Below are 17,815 nucleotides of genomic sequence, written 5' to 3' on the forward strand. Positions count from 1 at the left end.
TTGCTGTAGTGTTGAGCATCAAGAGAAACACTTGTACTGAGCTGGATATTTGTGGTTAGATATTTCATTGAACTTTTGTCTCAAAGCTTCATTCATTACTAGTGCTAATATATGTCAATAAATTTTTTTTTAAATGAAAAAAAATTTTTTTTTAAAGTTGCATTCAGGGAAACTTACCTCATCCTCTCCATCCTTTTATTTCTCCATAACTGAAATGTAAAACAATTTTAGTTTTTATAGTTTTGAACTACAGATCCATCTTATGTCTCTTACAGCATTGTGATACAATAGAAATGTTTGAGGTTTGAGGAAAGGAATGATAAAGTCATCAAATTATCCTTGAAAACCCCTTCATATATAATTGTCAAGGTATTTATAAAGCATGACGACAAGCAAACTCTCTAGGGAATTGCTTTAGAATATTTTGGGTGGCTGAAATATGTTTATACTTGACTGAAATAATTCACTCATAGCTTCTCTCTGTTGCGATATTAATAAAATACTATAATCAACTACTCTGGATTATACTGGCTATCTGATATGTTCTGGCTAATCTATAGATTTGAAAATCTTACAACTACCTAAGTATAAATACTCATGATGCAAAGTAAAATTAATATATTTTAGCAAGAGCTAAAACCTTTGAAAGTACTCCCTTCATTGAAGAACAAATTAAGGATTATAGGAGAAAATTGCACTCATTGACAGTATGCTTATGTGGGAATTATAGGCAAAAGTCTTTTACTAGAATTTATTAAATTTAAGTTTTGTACCAGTATGCCTACATCACATCAACTGGCAGAGTGAAGACCTGCTCTACCTTTATAGCCTGTAATTACTAAAGGAGCAAATATTAGTCCTATTAATAGTTACAATTTATTCAGTGTCAACTATGAACCAGTTACTGTCTGACTTTTCATGTATTGTTTCATTCAGTAAATAAAAGAGGAACTACAAAGAATTGTCGGGTCCAGAATGAGATAAATGACAAAAAGTCTCTAGAGGCAGAAGGACATGCAACAGAAATTGAATCTTTAAGCCATCTGTCTGAGTGGCTAGGGAAAGCCTGGGGGCAGAGGGACTGGAGAGATCTTATTCAGAGTGGTCTCAAGTATAGCTCAGGGGCAGATCTCTTGACCTTGCTTGGAAGAGAAATCAGAAAGTCAAGTAGGAGTTCTTGTTACTAGGTGAACTTGAGACCCAGAGAGTAATAAATACACTAAAAATCAGATATCATAGAAAAAAACAAGTTATCTACTCAGATATTGAGAGTAACTTGTTGGTTGATTTAAAAGATGCTGTTTAAACAGATTTTAATTTTATGAGAATTGGAGGGCTGATACCAAGAAGTAGCAATTTCTAATGCATGGAAATAAACTTAGAGCCTCCCTGGCACTGAAGGATTATTAACAGGTGCCAACTAGCAATGCACCTGGTAAAAGACCTTCATCAAAAGGAAGAAAGGATTGGAGAAACGGACTTTGGCCCAGTGGTTAGGGCGTCCGTCTACCATATGGGAGGTCCGCGGTTCAAACCCCGGGCCTCCTTGACCCGTGTGGAGCTGGCCATGCGCAGTGCTGATGCGCGCAAGGAGTGCCGTGCCACGCAAGGGTGTCCCCCGCGTGGGGGAGCCCCACGCGCAAGGAGTGCGCCCGTGAGGAAAGCCGCCCAGCGTGAAAAGAAAGTGCAGCCTGCCCAGGAATGGCGACGCCCACATTTCCCGTGCCGCTGACGACAACAGAAGCGGACAAAGAAACAAGACGCAGCAAATAGACACCAAGAACAGACAACCAGGGGAGGGGGGGAAATTAAATAAATAAATAAATCTTTAAAAAAAAAAAAAAAAAAAAGGAAGAAAGGATAAATACAAAGGAGTTTTTATAGCTAAAAGATTTCAAATTGAGTTGGGAGTTCATTCCAGAGGTTACACTTATACATGTCTCAGCAGGACCTCATTGACTGCCACAGTAAATATTGCCTCAAATACTGGGGGTCCCAAGGGCTCTAGAGACATCCAGACACTATAGGCAGGGCAGAGTGTGCAAGAGTTTGGTACCCTGCCAGTGGGCCTACTTTGGAATTATGTTCCCCAGTGTGACAGAGTTGGACTCATTCGTGGTTTCCCTACACATGACCCTTCTGCCCCTTCAATTTGAACCTATAATTAGTACTAGATTTGATCAGCATCTAGCTAAGAGACATAAATCTTTGGGCTGTCCATGTGCCAGTTGAGCCCTGAATCTCACAGAGTTGCAACACCTACTCTTCAGTTCGTTGAACTCACCCAGGAAAACTAACAAAGTGATTATGGGCAAGATCCTTCCCAAAGAACAGAGAGTGCAACTGCAAGCAAGATAGTCCCATCCATCTGCCCCCCGGGATCTAAGCTCATTCTCAAGTAGAGGTGGGATGGGCATCACCATCCCAGAATGCTCAGGATTGTGGGATGAACAATGGACTAGAGTAGACTTATTTATTCTACTATAAACTTATTGTTATTCTACCAATGGAAGAACTCTTATTATTGATGTAGAGGCAGTGGCCACCAGAGATTCTGAGGAGAGGGAGAGGGAAAAACTGGTATAATATAGGGGCATATTCAGGACATTGGAATTGTCCTGAATGACATTGCAATGATAAATAAAGGCCATTATACATTTTGTCATAACTTACAAAATAGTGTGGAAGTATAATCCACGCTTAGTGGCAATGCTCCAATATGTGTTGGATATTGTAGCAAATGTACCACATTATTGAAAGATGTTGTTAATGTGGGAAATTGTTGGAGGGGTAGGAAGTGGAGCATATGGGAATCCCCTATATTTTTTATGGAACATTTACATAATCTAAAGCATTTCTTTATTTTATTTTAAAAGTATTTTTTAAAAATTCACTTGGACCTTAAATGTGTGATTGAGACAAAATTTCTTCTCCTAGGATGAGGAAAGTCTTTCTTACTCTTATTCAAATCACAAAAATAATTTACCATCTCCACAAATCTTCTGCTCCCAACCATTTAAAATTACTTTCTTTTTTATTAAATTAAAATAAACACCTCTATCATTTGTAAAGCTGAAAGGGTATTCCTCTTTCTTTAGGCCTCACATATGTGTGATATTTTCCTGATTATATATATTCACTCAATAAGCATTCCCAAAAGACCTACAATATTCTAGGTTCTGTACCAGATGCTAGAAAAAGAAGTTCATATGTGGGATCAGCATCTAAACAAGCTTCCTCTCTTTTCCTATTTTCTATGACCATAGATGCCATAAATGGAAATTTATGTAATAAGTGAAAAAGATAAATGGAGCAGTTGTTGTGGCAGTAAATCCTTTTTAAAAGTCCCAAGCATGTGAGTATTCAGTAAACAAAATGACTTTTTTTATGAGACTGCTTCGGCTCAAGACAAGGTCAAACCAGCTGTCCCTGAGCTAAGAAAGCAATTGCCCAAATTGACTGGCTTTTACTTTCAGAAAATATGTATTTTCATTCATGCCTTTATTTCACGACAACGATTTATAGAGAAGCTGCTAGGTTCAAGACACCAAGGAAAGTGCTGAGATTAGAGGTGAAATTGTAGATAGGATATGGACCACTCAAGAGATATACCATAGACCTGTAATGGTTACGATACAAAGTAGAAAGTGGCAAGTGCCTTAAGAGATGAAAATATACAGAATCAATCTCTGTGAGTACAAACTGGATGTATATATTTCTACACGAATAATTTCTCTTCTTTGGTTGTGACTATGTTAATTCAGCATTTTTCTATAAATTATTGGCCTTGTTTCAGTAATGTATTGTAATTCAATCTGACAACTAGAAGTCAATGTGGACATGGTAGAAAGTAAATTTATATACTGAGAAGGCAAAAACTGAACATGATGAGAGGTTTCAGCATGATCAGCTGCTGATGGGGGTCAGGGGACAAGACAGTAGGGTGTAGTGAACAGGACAGCCCTAGTAGAACCAAGAGTCTAGCATAACCTGCTATATAAGCATCAGTCATTCATAACATCTAAATCTCAGAATTCTTATCTGTAAATCAGGGGAAGATATGTTCAAATACAAGATATTTGGGTTCTTTCTTAGGTCTAGCCCTAAAATTCCACTGGACAAGTGGATTGTGTGGACATGTGCACCATGAGGCTTAGTCACCTTTGCATTGCCCTTGTTCAGCAGTGCCTGGCCCACAATGGATACTTAGAAAACACTGATTTAAATGAGTAAATGAGTAAACAAGTAATAGCACTCTCATATGTCCATCACATTCACTCCTTTCTTATCACCAACTCTTCAAGGTTGATCAACCTTGGTTTGTCCAGAACTGTCAAACTTTAGCCCTGAAAGGCCCACATCCTAGGAAATACCCTCAGTCTTGGGAAATTCAAGATGGTTGGTGTATTAGTTAGCTAAAGGGATACTGACACAAAGTGCCAGATATCTGTTGAATTTCATAAAAGATATTTATTTGGGGTAAAATCTTATAATTAAAAGGCCCTAAAAGTCCAACTCAAGGTTGCTTTCTCACCAAGATCAGTTGAAGCAAGATGGTGGGCAATCTCTGTTTGGTTTCTCAGGGCTTCTCAGCTGCTCAACTGCTCTGTTCTCTTCCACTGCAAACTCTCAGGGCAAATGGCTCATCTTTCTTCCTGGGCCTTTAACTATTTGAAATTTCTCCTTTCTGTCACATGGCAGGACCAAAACGACCAAGTTCTCTCCTCTTCCATGTTTCCTCCTGTCTTGAGCAACTGTCCATTTGTACAGGCCCACCAAGGAGGTTGGGACTCAGTCTGAGTCAGGTCCTCCTGATGCGGTCGAATCAAAGCCTTAAATTGATATTATTAAGTACACTTAAAACCTTTGAATTTAATACAATCAAAAGTTATCACACCGGAGGAACAGACCAGTTAACAAATAAAATTTTTCTGTTTCAGCATTCATAAATAATATCAAACTGCCACAGTTGGTAACCCAACCTTCTCCCCTCTTTCTCCATTTATGCTTCAAGTGGGCCCATGACACCTGAGGACTTAACCACTTGCGGGATATTTAGGACTAAAGACATTGCTTTAAAAGAAGCTAAAAGTTTGGGGATTTGTATCTTTAGTTTATTTTCACTTGAAATAACTTTAAAATAGATGCCGATTTTAATGTCATTCCCTGCTCATAAGACAAGTGAGTGATGATCTGCAAATAAAAATGCCCTGCTATTTGCCAAAAAGCATCATCCACCTCAGTAAATTATGATATGATTATAAAGTCAGGGGATAAATCTTTAAGTACCACTTAGAATGTCTGTTTTCGATACCAAGCAAAACAGATCTGATAACCAAATCCATATTGACAGTGAACTTGGAAGATAATCTGGTAGCTACCTCAGGAGAGGTCCCAGGATAGTAGCCTATCTGGCAATGGGAGAGCAAAGCAAGCACAGAAATCCAAGAGTGCAAACAAATGAAAGGAGTCATTGATTCTTTTTTTTGAAACTCCAACAAATATCCTTTCCTTTAGCTGAACTGAGAATGATGGGCCCTGCCATTCTCAATGGCTACAAAATCAAGGTTTTACCAGTGCTAACCCTGTAAGATATAAAATGGCACTACTGTTGAGGAGGAAAGGGTAGCTAACATGACTACAATTTTTTTAAAAAACTTTTTTTAAATTAAAGTTTATCATTCTTACATGAACATCCACAAACAAAAAGTGTATAAGTTGAGAACCTTGAAAACAAACGTGCATACATTTGTTTCATATAGGGATCCCATGCATCACCCCACCACCATCTTGCATTGTTGTGAAACAGTTATTACAAACTATGAAAGAGCATTGTTGCAACATTGAAACATTACATTTGGTGTATTTTCCCCCAACCCACCCAGTTAATGACACCCTGTATTAGTATTGTACATTAATTCATGATAGAATGTTCTCATATTTGTTTTGTTAACCACAGTCCATCTTCCACCACTGGATTCATTGTGCTATACAGTTTCATGTTTCACACACTCAATTCAAAATGTTTTATGAGTGGCTCTTATATGCATCACAGAATTGTACTATCATCACCTCAGTTAATTTTAGAATGCTTTCATTATTCCAAAAGGAAAAATCCCACATTCCTCATACCCCTCTGTTGCTGTCCCTCAGAAGTGATATATCTTTTTTGCCATTGGTGCAAAAAATGACAATATTACTGTTAACTATAAACCATACTATTTTTAAAAATATCGAACTCAGAATATATTGGATTGTCAGGAACCTTTTGGTGTTTCTGATATAACCACAGTGTGGAAAGGAAATAATCAACACAAACCCTGGAAGGAATAATCACTTTACTTTTAGTGTCCCAACATTCACTGCTGCTTTGGAAGTAACCCAGCAGAAACATTAATATGAAGTTTAGAGAAATTATGTGGTTGTGTGATCAGTTTTATTTGCTCTTCTTTAGAAGAACTCAATATTTACCAAGAGGTTTACCCCTGTTCTCTACCTCATCTTATCTCCTAAGTAATAACTTGAAAACAGAAATTTAAAAGATTAGATTGGTTTGTAGCCTTATTTTATGTGATCTCTTTTTAAGAAATTTCATTTATCATTTCATTTATCTTTTTCATCAGAATGATTGCTTATCACTTTTTTGAAATTGGGACTATTTTACTTCAAAGAAAAGCTCTTAGTAAGTTTTTTGATTAGTTGTGTTTCCCTTCATTTCTAACTGTTTACTTACTCTTGGCTTGGAAAAAGAATAGTTTAAATCTGAATCTGCTTTAACCAAATTTTGATGAAACTTACCAAGCCCTTGCCACTTGTCATGTTTCACAGTGATGGATGGAAGTTTCTTGGACCTCTGAACTCTGGCAGTCACACAGAAACATAAACAGGAGTGAGTTATCAAAGAACATTGCACAGTTGGTCAATCTCCTACAGACTTTAGAAGCAAACAATTGTTGTCCAGATCAAACAAAATTAGGAATAATGTTTTTAGAATGCTCAGGCATATAGAAAATTTTATCTACTGCAATTTTTCCCCTGGAACTCTACTAAGTCCTTTATCATACCAGAAAACTAATGAGGTTTTCTGGTTCCATGGTTACTCATCCTCAAAGACAAACTAAATTTTCAGGTAACAGAGAGCTCTGGCTACATTCTAAAATAGGCATGCCTTAAAAGGAAGTATATAATTTCAATTACTAAAAGGAAAAGAGAAGTTAAATAAAATAGCATGAAGGTAGAAAATACTAATGCTTTATAATCATAATTTTAATTTTAATCATTTGTGCTTTTTAATTTTAAAATGATACAAAACTACAGGTAAGAAATCTTTACAAAAAAAGGTAATAGAGCAGAAGGCAAGTAAGAGAAATGGATAGCATCTTTGGCATAGTCCCTTTATAAAAAGATCTCTCTTCTATTGAATGGACAGAATATGATGATATTCCCTGTTCCAAATTCTTCAGGACTCTTCCATTCTAAGAGAACAGAGCCCCTTCACTAGTCACCACTTTTTAAAGGATTGTCTATCCTATGACATCATTGGTCCTCAAAAGCTCTTTACTGCAATGAAAATATTGTAATGAGAAAGGTGGATAAGCCAGGGAAACGATCATGCTTTTATGACATTCAATTGAATTAACTTCTATTAGAGTTTATTCATATATAAATTTATCAGATGTTAACTGAACATCTACATCATGTCATATATTCACCTAGACCCCAGATTTCATAAAATATCCATATGATACTTGTGGTAGGTAGATTAATGACCCCCAGCCCCACAAAGATGCCCAAATCCATTCACTGTTACCTTACCAGCAAAAGATAAAAATCACAAGATTGGGAGATTATGCTGGATTATCCGGTGGGTTCAATGTTATACGACAGATCCTTAGAAGGGAGAGTGAGGCAGGAGAGTCAGACTCAGAGAAAGGGATCTGATGACAAAAATGAGAGAGGGATAGAAACTGGTAGATGTTACTCACTTTGAAGATGGAGGAAGACCATGACCAAGAAGGCAAGAAGTCTTTAGAAGTTGAAAAGACAAGGAAACAGATACATTCTAGTGCAGCCCTGCCAACACATTGATTTCAGTCCATTGAGACCCATTTCTAAATTCTCACCTTCAGAATTCTAAGATAATAAATATGTGTGCATTGTTTGAAGTCACTAAATTTGTGGTACTTTGTTATGGCTGCGATTACAGTCCCTGAATTTGAGAAACTTCTAATGTAGTGAGGGAAATCAACAACTCTCAGAATATCTAGTATTAAGTTCCTTGATTATGCACCTGAAACAGTGAAAACACAAAGAGCAGAATGTAACTCTGAATAAGCATTCTGAGAAAGTTTGGTGTGACACATATGCTGAGACCAGAAGAACAAAACTGGGAGGGCAGGGTAGGAGAGGGGAGGGGAAGGGAGGAAAGGCATAAGACATTCATTTCAAAGGGAGTAGCAGGACAGAAACATGGCATTTCCAAATCAGCAAAATTCTCAGGAGCAATCAAAGTGAAGTGCCCTGAATCATTTAAACTTTCATAATAAATTCTTCCCCCCAAGAAGCATGAAGTTATTTTTGCCGTGGAGCTCAGCAGTACTGATAACCCTCCCCATGTGGGAAGAGGTAATGGCAAACAGACAAGTACCACCTAATTATTAAAGAATAAAAATACCTGCATTGAAGTCAGTATTGAGTATCAAATAATAAATACCTTACATAGGCAGTTCTACTAATTTTTAATTATTAATGTTTTTTAATTGCATCATCAGATTTTTACCACAGTTAATCTAAAAATCAGGCAATCTGTCCTCTGGGGAAAAAATAGTAGATAATGGAAATTTTAAAAAAACAAAACCAAAAAAAACCCTATAGGGATGAGTGACCTATAGAAAACACCCAATTTTTAACCAATTCCATGGGAAATAAATGCCACTGAGTTACCTCAATAGTTTCTGTTGCCCACGTATCATAGAAGGAACAAAGATAGCCCCATATATGGATTTCAAAAAAGAAAGCAACTCTAAAAAATAAGTCTTATGGTCTTTTCTACCCTGAGAGTGGTGAAATTGAGCCTATTTTGATAGGATTTAAAAGTGAAATCACATTGTATTTTGTGGCAGTTAAATTCTTTATTTAAAAAGCTTGTTTACAGGGTTCCTTATTTTTTGCCCAATGCAAACGATGTGTCTTTAGGATAGGAGCTTTACCACTACATATGGGAACCATCACAAAAATATTTTTCGCTATTTCAGAATTCAGTGCACTATTTCTCCAGAGTTTTTTGTTCTCCTTCCCCAGGGTTTTGAAACACAGGAAATCACACAATATCTTAAATGGATATATTTTTATTTTAAAACAAGAACACAGATTATTGAAATTAAAAATGACAAACCTGTGTCTACCATATTCTATAATATTCTAGGTGGTCTTAGTCAATTTCCATAATGGCAAATAGGTTTGTAGTTACCTTAGTCATCCCAAGGACAAGATTGAAAGCATTAAGATAAAATACTAAATAATGTTTGTGTAGTATGAAAGCTTAAACAACAGGTTTAATGAGGTAAAGTCTACTTTTTTTGTTTTTCCTTTTTTCTTTTTTTTTTAATGTTACATTAAAAAAATATAAGAGGTCCGTCCCCACATACCCCCCACCCCCCTCACCCCACTCCCCCACATCAACAACCTCTTTCATCATCATGGGACATTCATTGCATTTGGTGAATACATTTTAGAGCACAGCTGCACCACTAGGATAATGGTTTGTCCTGTAGCTTACACTCTTCCCCAGTCCACCCAGTGGGCATGGTAGGACATACAATGTCCAGCATCTGTCCCTGCAGTACTACCCAGAACAACTCACCCAAGTCCTGAAAATGCCCCCACATCATATCTCTTCTTCCCTCTCCCTATCTTCAGCAGCTACCATGGCCACTTCAATGCTACAATTTCTTCCATCACTACTCACAATAGTTCCATAGTAGAATATCAGTAAGTCCACTCTAATCCATACCCTATTCCTCCATCCTGTGGACCCTGTTTGGTTATGTCCGCTCCACCTCTATATCGAGAGGGAGCTTAGAGTCCACATGGATGCTGGATGCAATTCTCCTGCTTGCAGTTGTAGGCACTCTTGGCTCCCTGGTGTGGTGGTTGACCTTCTTCACCTCCCTGTTTGCTGGCCGGGATAAGTCCAATAAACCAGAGGTTAGAAGTTGCAGGTCTGCTGAGGCTCAGGGCCTGGCTGTAACATGGACAGTCCAGGGATTCAGGTCTCCGGTGTATACATTCTACTTCTTTATGTCATTTGTATAGCTATTCTATTTGTTCTTTCAAAATGTACCAAAAACTATTTTCTTTTTAAGGATTCCCTTATAGTCACAGGACTATAATCACTATTACTTAGTAAGAATATTACTTAGTTGTAATTCTTAGACTGTTTGGTATTTAAATGTTTTTTCAATAAAATATTGTCCTTTAACCATTTCCCAAAACCTCATATGAAACCTTTTTTAGAGTTGTCTAAGAAAGCTTTGTCAGTTAAAATTGAATTTTGAAAATAAAATTGAATTATTTAATAGCACAATAGCAGAAAGAACATTACCCTATGTGGCTATTTATTTTGAGTTAAATGACTTAAGATGTCTTCCCAGAGAACTCTATTTTGTAAGCCCCTATGATTCCAATATTCAATGTATCCTTTCAGTAACAACGTAACGACCGCTGTGCTACCATTGCTACTCTGGTAAATCATTATTTTCTCTTAAAGCTTTTTTATTCACCTGAGTACTAGAGGATTGTTTGCTTGGACAGCAGTCATAGGACCAAGAGTCATGCATTCATTAGGGGGAAAGAAGGAAACTTTAAGCAGCTCTACTGGGATTTATCTATAATTTTCAAATTCAATAGATACAATGTCTCTTTTATACTGCTAACATCAGACATAGAGATGCACTTTGTGATTAGAGTCCCTCTCTGATGAGAAAGAGCATAATCATACCCTATAGATGAGTCTGTACTATATATATAAATGTAAATCTTAAAAATAAACTCTAAGAACAACTAAAATACTCAGTTTTGCTCCCCAATAACAACTCTCAAGACAATCTGATGCTTTATAAGCATTAAATATTACAATTCTCAAAGAGCCTCCAGATTTTCCAAAATTAAATAAATTTACTAATTGTCACACCCAGTCAGTTAAGTTCCTTGAATTCTCATTTGTTCATGTATTCATTGCATTCCCTTTTGTTGTATCTTTTCTACAACTTTAAGACACTATTGTAGCTGGCTTAGAAGTGCCCAGAATATTAGAGGAATAACAAAGATTTCAAAATTCAAAGGTTAGCTTCTACAATTCTAAGTACTTTTAAATAAACATTGACCTGCAGAATCTATTTCTAATATCAAAATATTAACTACAACATTCCAGATTAGCACAATTATTTCATTCCATTAATGAGTTGCCAACATGATTGTCACTTAAATGAGCACCATTCTTCAGATAGCTTTCTCACAACCTCCATGCTAATATAAATGTTTTCCTTTTAGAACCCTCAAAAGTTTGAATCTTAAAAAATAATCAGAAATGCAATGTAGGAAAAGAAAGGATGGCATATCTCTACTGTGCCAGTTCTCAAACCCAGTGTCACAACATCATGTTTCTGGCTTATATTGTAAGGATGCTATTAACAATAAAGTAATAAAGAGATATGATCAATTTTGGTTGAAATGGTTTCTTCGTTCATAGTGGACCTGTATTCTGTGACATTTAAAGAATCCTAAGATGCTACATGAAATTTCAACACAGGGAGTCACCCTAGAAGTAGGTTCTAAAGTCAATTCATAAGGTGAAAATCATGCATGGTCAAAGTGAACATTGACAATCACTTAATCAGGCATCTCTCATTAAGTCTGACAGAGTCATATTTTCTCTTATATTAGAACTGACAGCTTATTTTTTCTTCAGATGAATGATAGATAAGATGTTCAGCTTGCATTTAGGATCTGATAGCAAAAAAGCATGGACCTTAAAGGACTAGAGTTGCACTATGGCAAGATGTCCATACTTTGAGACATAATGGAGACCAACAGAAGGAAAACAGAATTTGCCATTCTACAGTCATTCAGCGGCACACACAATTTAAGTGGAATACCTGGATGAATTTATTCTTTCCTCTGTATGATTCTTCCCCTAAGTTAATTTCACTGAAGGTAAATGCACTGTGAGGCAATTGCATTTCTGATTGTCAACATAGATCAATTTTTGTCCCATGCTCAAGATACAACAGGCAACTCTCTTTATTCTTGTATTCGGATCTCCTTTAAAAATAATGTGTATAAGACATTTGCTTGAGGATTAAGTACATTCTTCAGAGATCTTTAGAATGTGAATACTGTCAAGGCAGATCAGTGTATACATCTTGAAGTACATTAGGGCCATGCATGTCATTGTAATGAGAAGTCTTTCTATTCACAAGTGATGAAGTAAGTTCAATTTTCATTTACAAGTGACACATTTGCCTTTTATTGCACAAAGTGGTCTTCATGAAATCATAAATTTTTGTCTGTATCTCTATCATCTCTGTCTCTAACTCTAATGGCCTTTTCAGTCAGAAAAGAAAGGAAAATTCTACAGTTAGTTTAAGAAGTCATAGCTCTACTTCCCAGAGATGGCTGTTGCAGAGACATTACAGAGCTTGGTCAACATTTCAACAAACTTCCATTTTTTTCTATTTTATTTTCTAAATCTTTTCAGTTTCTGAAGTTCTGAAGATGGAGCCCAATGATCCTGCCTCTATATTATAATAAGTGAATGTATTATCCCATTGCCTCTGCCAGTCAAAGGGGTAATTTCTTTCTAAACAACACCTTGCTTTTGTGTGTGTGTTTGTGTGCTTGTATTTACTTCCAGGGATAAAGAATGTGGTTAATATTAGAGGTCTATATTGCCTAAAATGTTAAATGAAGAATAAATGACATTTCTTTCCTTGTGAGACAGTGTCAGTAAGAATGAAGAACTTATGTGTTCAGCAGCCCAAAAGTAAAGGTGAGAAAAGCAATAGATATTAAAAGCATAGGACGTAAATTAAGGTAGAAATAATATGCCACAAGGACTTCTTACATAAACTGAAATGTTAAACTCTTCATAGAAATTCTTTCTTTTAAAAAAATTTTTGAGCCTTGCATTTCTGAATACTTCCTTTGAAAGTTGTTTTACCAGAGACTGACACACTAACAAATGATATATGCTTATGATATTTTTATGTACTTGTCATTGGCAAACAAAAGTAATGGACCAAGTTGAATGAATTGATACAAAGATCCTTTCCAAATACAATTAACTTTACTGATACGGTAGTTAAAGCTTATATTTCTTTATAGATTCCTTACATTTTGAATGCCATGAGATGAAACTATAAAACTATTTGTAAGTAAAGGTAAAAAGAATTCTGATATAGATCCTTGCATAAACAGTCAACTAATATTTGACAAAGCCGCCAAATTCATTCAACTGGAAGAGAATGACTTCTTCAACAAATGTGCTTGGTAAATTGGATTTCCATATCAAAAGATTGAGAGAGGAACACCATCTCACATCTTATATAAAAATTAACTCAAGATGGATCAAAGATATAAATATAAGAGCCAAGACCATAAAGATCTTGGAAGATAATGTAGAGAAGCATCTACAGGATATTGTATAAGGAAATAGTTCCATGAACTTTACACCCAAAGCAGGAGCAATGAGAGAAAAAAGTAGATAAGTGGGGCTTCCTCAAAATTAAAAACATTTGGACCTCAAAGGAGTTTGTCAAACGTGAAAACGGAGCTTACTCAATGGGAGAAAATATTTGATGACCATATATCTGATAGGAGTCTAATACTCAGCTCATAAAAAGAAATCCTACATCTCAAAAATAAAAAGACAACCCATTTTAAAAATGAACAAGTGATTTGAATAGACACTTCTCCAAAGAGGAACAGCAAATGCCTAAAAAGCACATGAAAAGATGTTCAACATCACTAGCTGTTAGGAAAATGCAAATCAAAACTATAATGAGATATCATCTTATACCCATTGACTAATAGTAGCTATTAAAAAAGCAGAGAACTACAAGGGTTAGAGATGATGTGGAGGAATGGAAACACTTACCCACAGCTGATGGGAATGTAGAATGGTGTAGCCATTGTGGAGTTCCTTAGGAAGCTAACTATAGAATTACTATAGGACTCAGCAATCCCACTGCTGGGTAAATGCCCAGAAGAATTCAAATCAAGGACAGAACAGATATATGCACATAGAGGCATTATTTGCTATTGCCAAAAGTTGGAAATAACCCAAATGTCCATCAAGTGATGAATGGATAAACAAACTGTGGGATATACACACAATGGAATATTACTCAGCTGTAAGAAGGAATGCAGTATTAACACATAGGACAGCATAGATGAATCTTGAAGTCCTTATGTTGAGTGAAGCAAGCCAGGCACTGAAGGACAAATATTGCATGACCTCACTGATATGAATTAAGCAAATTGAGCAAACTCACAGAGCTAGAGTCTGTAAGATAGGTTTACAGGAGACAAAAGGGATAAGAAGGTTGTGAGTCAATGTGCATATGGGCAAAATCTATGATAAGGTGGAAGGGGGTAGATGTGCCGGAGATAGGCTTGATAGTGGTATAGTGATGCTATTGGGTTGAGCAGGGCTAGTTTGTGAGGGGAATAGGGTGGGGAGAGTGGGTTAGATTGCCCATGGAACCGGGGGGAGTATTAGGGGAGGGAGAAGGGGAACTCTGGGGATTTGTGGGTATGTGGTTGAAACTACAATGCTGGGAATGTTCTTTTGGCAAATATGGTAGGGAAGGGTTATTTGTTCAGGGTGTTTAATGTGAAGGACATGCAGGACAGAGCACACCTGGGGCAGGCTACTAGGGAGTGTGTGAGTGTTCATCTTGTCATGATGTTGTGTTGTATCAGTGAGTGGAGACCCACATAATATGCAGGGAGGTATTGGGCTCCCATCCTGGGAAGTCCTGCTATGTTCTCAAATAGAGGAGTGGGAGTCTTTCAAGAACATAGGCAGTGCCTAGTAGTGGAGGACAGGCCAGTATGCCAAGCCTTCAATATTATTGCAAGTAACTATGAATGTTGTTCTTAAAGGAGTGAAGCTTGGTGGTTCCTGTGGGTCCTGAGGGGAGGGGGACAGAGGAATAAAATAGATGGCACATGGGGCATTTTGGGAGCAATGAAAGTGTTCTACATGATCTTGCAATGATGAATGCTGGCCATATCAAATTTCATCAAAATTTATAAAAGTGTATGGTCCAAACTGCAAAGCAAAATGTAAATCATTAACTATGGTTAGTAGCATTATTTCAATATTTAGTACATCAATTGTAACAGTTGTACCATCCACTTGTAAAATGTTATTAATAAGGAAATGGGAAAAGAGGGGGACGTTAAGTATATGGGAATTCTCTATATTCCCTATGCCACTCTTCTGTCTTCTTTGAAGAAAAAATGAAAAAAAGGCACTGGAGGAGTAAATGGAAGAAAATGTCACTGTACATGCAAGGCAACAGATCTTACTGTGACAAAAGACATAATGTAAAAAAAATTTAAGTTTAGATTGTTTTATTATTCCAAATTTTAAATTTTTGTATTTTATTAATTTTAAAACTCATTATTCCATTTTCTTATTAATTGAATTTGGTTATTTTGTTGGATTCATTTTTAAAGAAGATTTGGATCACAGACGTGTTACAACTATGGCAGGGGAGGATCATTGGTATCGAGGGTCAGAGATGGGGGATGCATGAGAGGAGGTTCACCTGGGGCATACATATAAGGTATATAAATGAGTCCAAGTGTTCATGGGGTATTGTCACAGTTTGTGGAGATTCACACAATGACTGAAAGAATATCAAATTCTCATCCTGGGGAGCTCTGCCACATTCTCTAATAGGACAGCAAGAATCTGCTAAGTACAGGGGCAGTAATTAGTGAAGGAGGATAAACAATTGACAGGTCCTTGATATTGATGACTGTACTTACGAACCTTTACTTTTGAAATTGAAACTTAGCCTAATATTTTCTGTCTGTAATTTTTTAATGTTATATTCAAAAAATATGAGGTCCCCATACACCCCCATCCCCCTCACCCCACTCCCACCCCCATAACGACAACCTCCTCCAATATCATGAGACATTCATTGCACTTGGTGAATAAATCTCTGAATACATCTGCCATGACCATAGAACCTGGGGGTCTCTGTAGCCCTCAGAAGAACCAATACCTGGGTTGTATCTACTTTATCTGTCGCTGGGACTCTGCTGAGGTGTGCATAAGGGCAATCCCTCTGACAACCTCCCGGCTCTTTTTGGAGACTCATAGCCATATAAACTCATTTGTTCGTTCCATTTCCCCCTTTTATTCTGGTCAAAAAGCATTTTTAACTCCTGCTATTATATGTAGACTGAGATATTCTGCTTTTCTGAGTTGACCCTTTTATTCAAGGTCACTTTCTAGTTACATCATCAGCTGGTATTTGGTAGTAATCCCTCGGTGCCAGGGAGCCTCATCCCCAGGAGTCATGTCCCACACTGGGGGGAAGGCAACACATTTATATGCTGAGCTTGGCTTCAAGACTGGCCACATTTGAGCAACACGGAGGCTCTCAGGAGGTAACTCTTAGGCACCCTGCAGGTCTAGACCTTGTTCTTATTTCAGGTGCACAGGCTCACAAGCCTAGTCATTAGTATCAAGGGCTCATTGTTGGACCTTCCTCTATTTTGGTCTTTGCCGTTGCACTTGGAGGATTGTTGCTGTTCCTTTAGGGACTGTGATAGAGCTCCCCTGGCTAGGAACTCAGCACTGCCTCAGCTGTTGTTTCTAATTGTAACCACTATGAAAATATCCAAGTATTTTATGTACCCTGGATATATGCCCTGGAGAACTCCCTGCCAAACACGTGTCCCCTGTCAATAACATGTCACACCAGTATTCCTCCCCTGCCATTGTTGAACCTCTCTGTGGTCAAAAAAAAACTTCTTCAAAACTGAAGTCCAATATATTGCCCGGTTCCATTAATAGTAAAATGGAATATAGTGATAAGTTTAAAGGTTAGATATAGAATACATATTAATTTAGAAAAATTAAGGTAAAAATAAGTTGGGATATCAAAAAATTTAAAAATGCAAAAGCTTAGTTTTTGATGTTTTGCCTTCCATCACTGCAATAAGTGTTGCCCTGTATGCACAATGTCAAGGCAACTTCTTCCATCTTTTCCTCAGTGTCTACATCCTTTCTTTTTCTTTTTTATTTCCTAATTATTAAGCTTGTCTTCACAAAAGTTTTACATCATAGTAATTCATATATACAATATACAGTACTCCCACATATCCAACATATAACCCGTATTTGTCCTTCAGTGCCTGACTTGCTTCACTAAACATAAGGTTCTCAGGATTCATCCATGTCAACACATGTGTTTGTAGTGTACTCATTCTTAAAACTGAGTAGTATTCCATTGTATGTATATATCGCATTTTATTTATTCATTCATCTGTTGATGGGCACTTGGGTTGATTCCAACTTTTGGCAATAGTGAACAAAGCTGCTATGAATATTGGTGTGCATATATCAGTTTGTGTCCTTGTTTTCAGTTCTACTGGGTATATATCCAGCAGTGGAATTGCTGGGTCATATGGCAAATCTATAGCTAGTTTTTTGAGAAACCACCAAACTGTCCTCCAGAATGGCTGGATCCTTCTACATTCTCACCAGCAGTGGATGAGTGTTCCCATTCCT

Source organism: Dasypus novemcinctus, chromosome 17 (assembly GCF_030445035.2).
Source record: "Dasypus novemcinctus isolate mDasNov1 chromosome 17, mDasNov1.1.hap2, whole genome shotgun sequence".
In the NCBI taxonomy this organism is placed as follows: domain Eukaryota; kingdom Metazoa; phylum Chordata; class Mammalia; order Cingulata; family Dasypodidae; genus Dasypus; species Dasypus novemcinctus.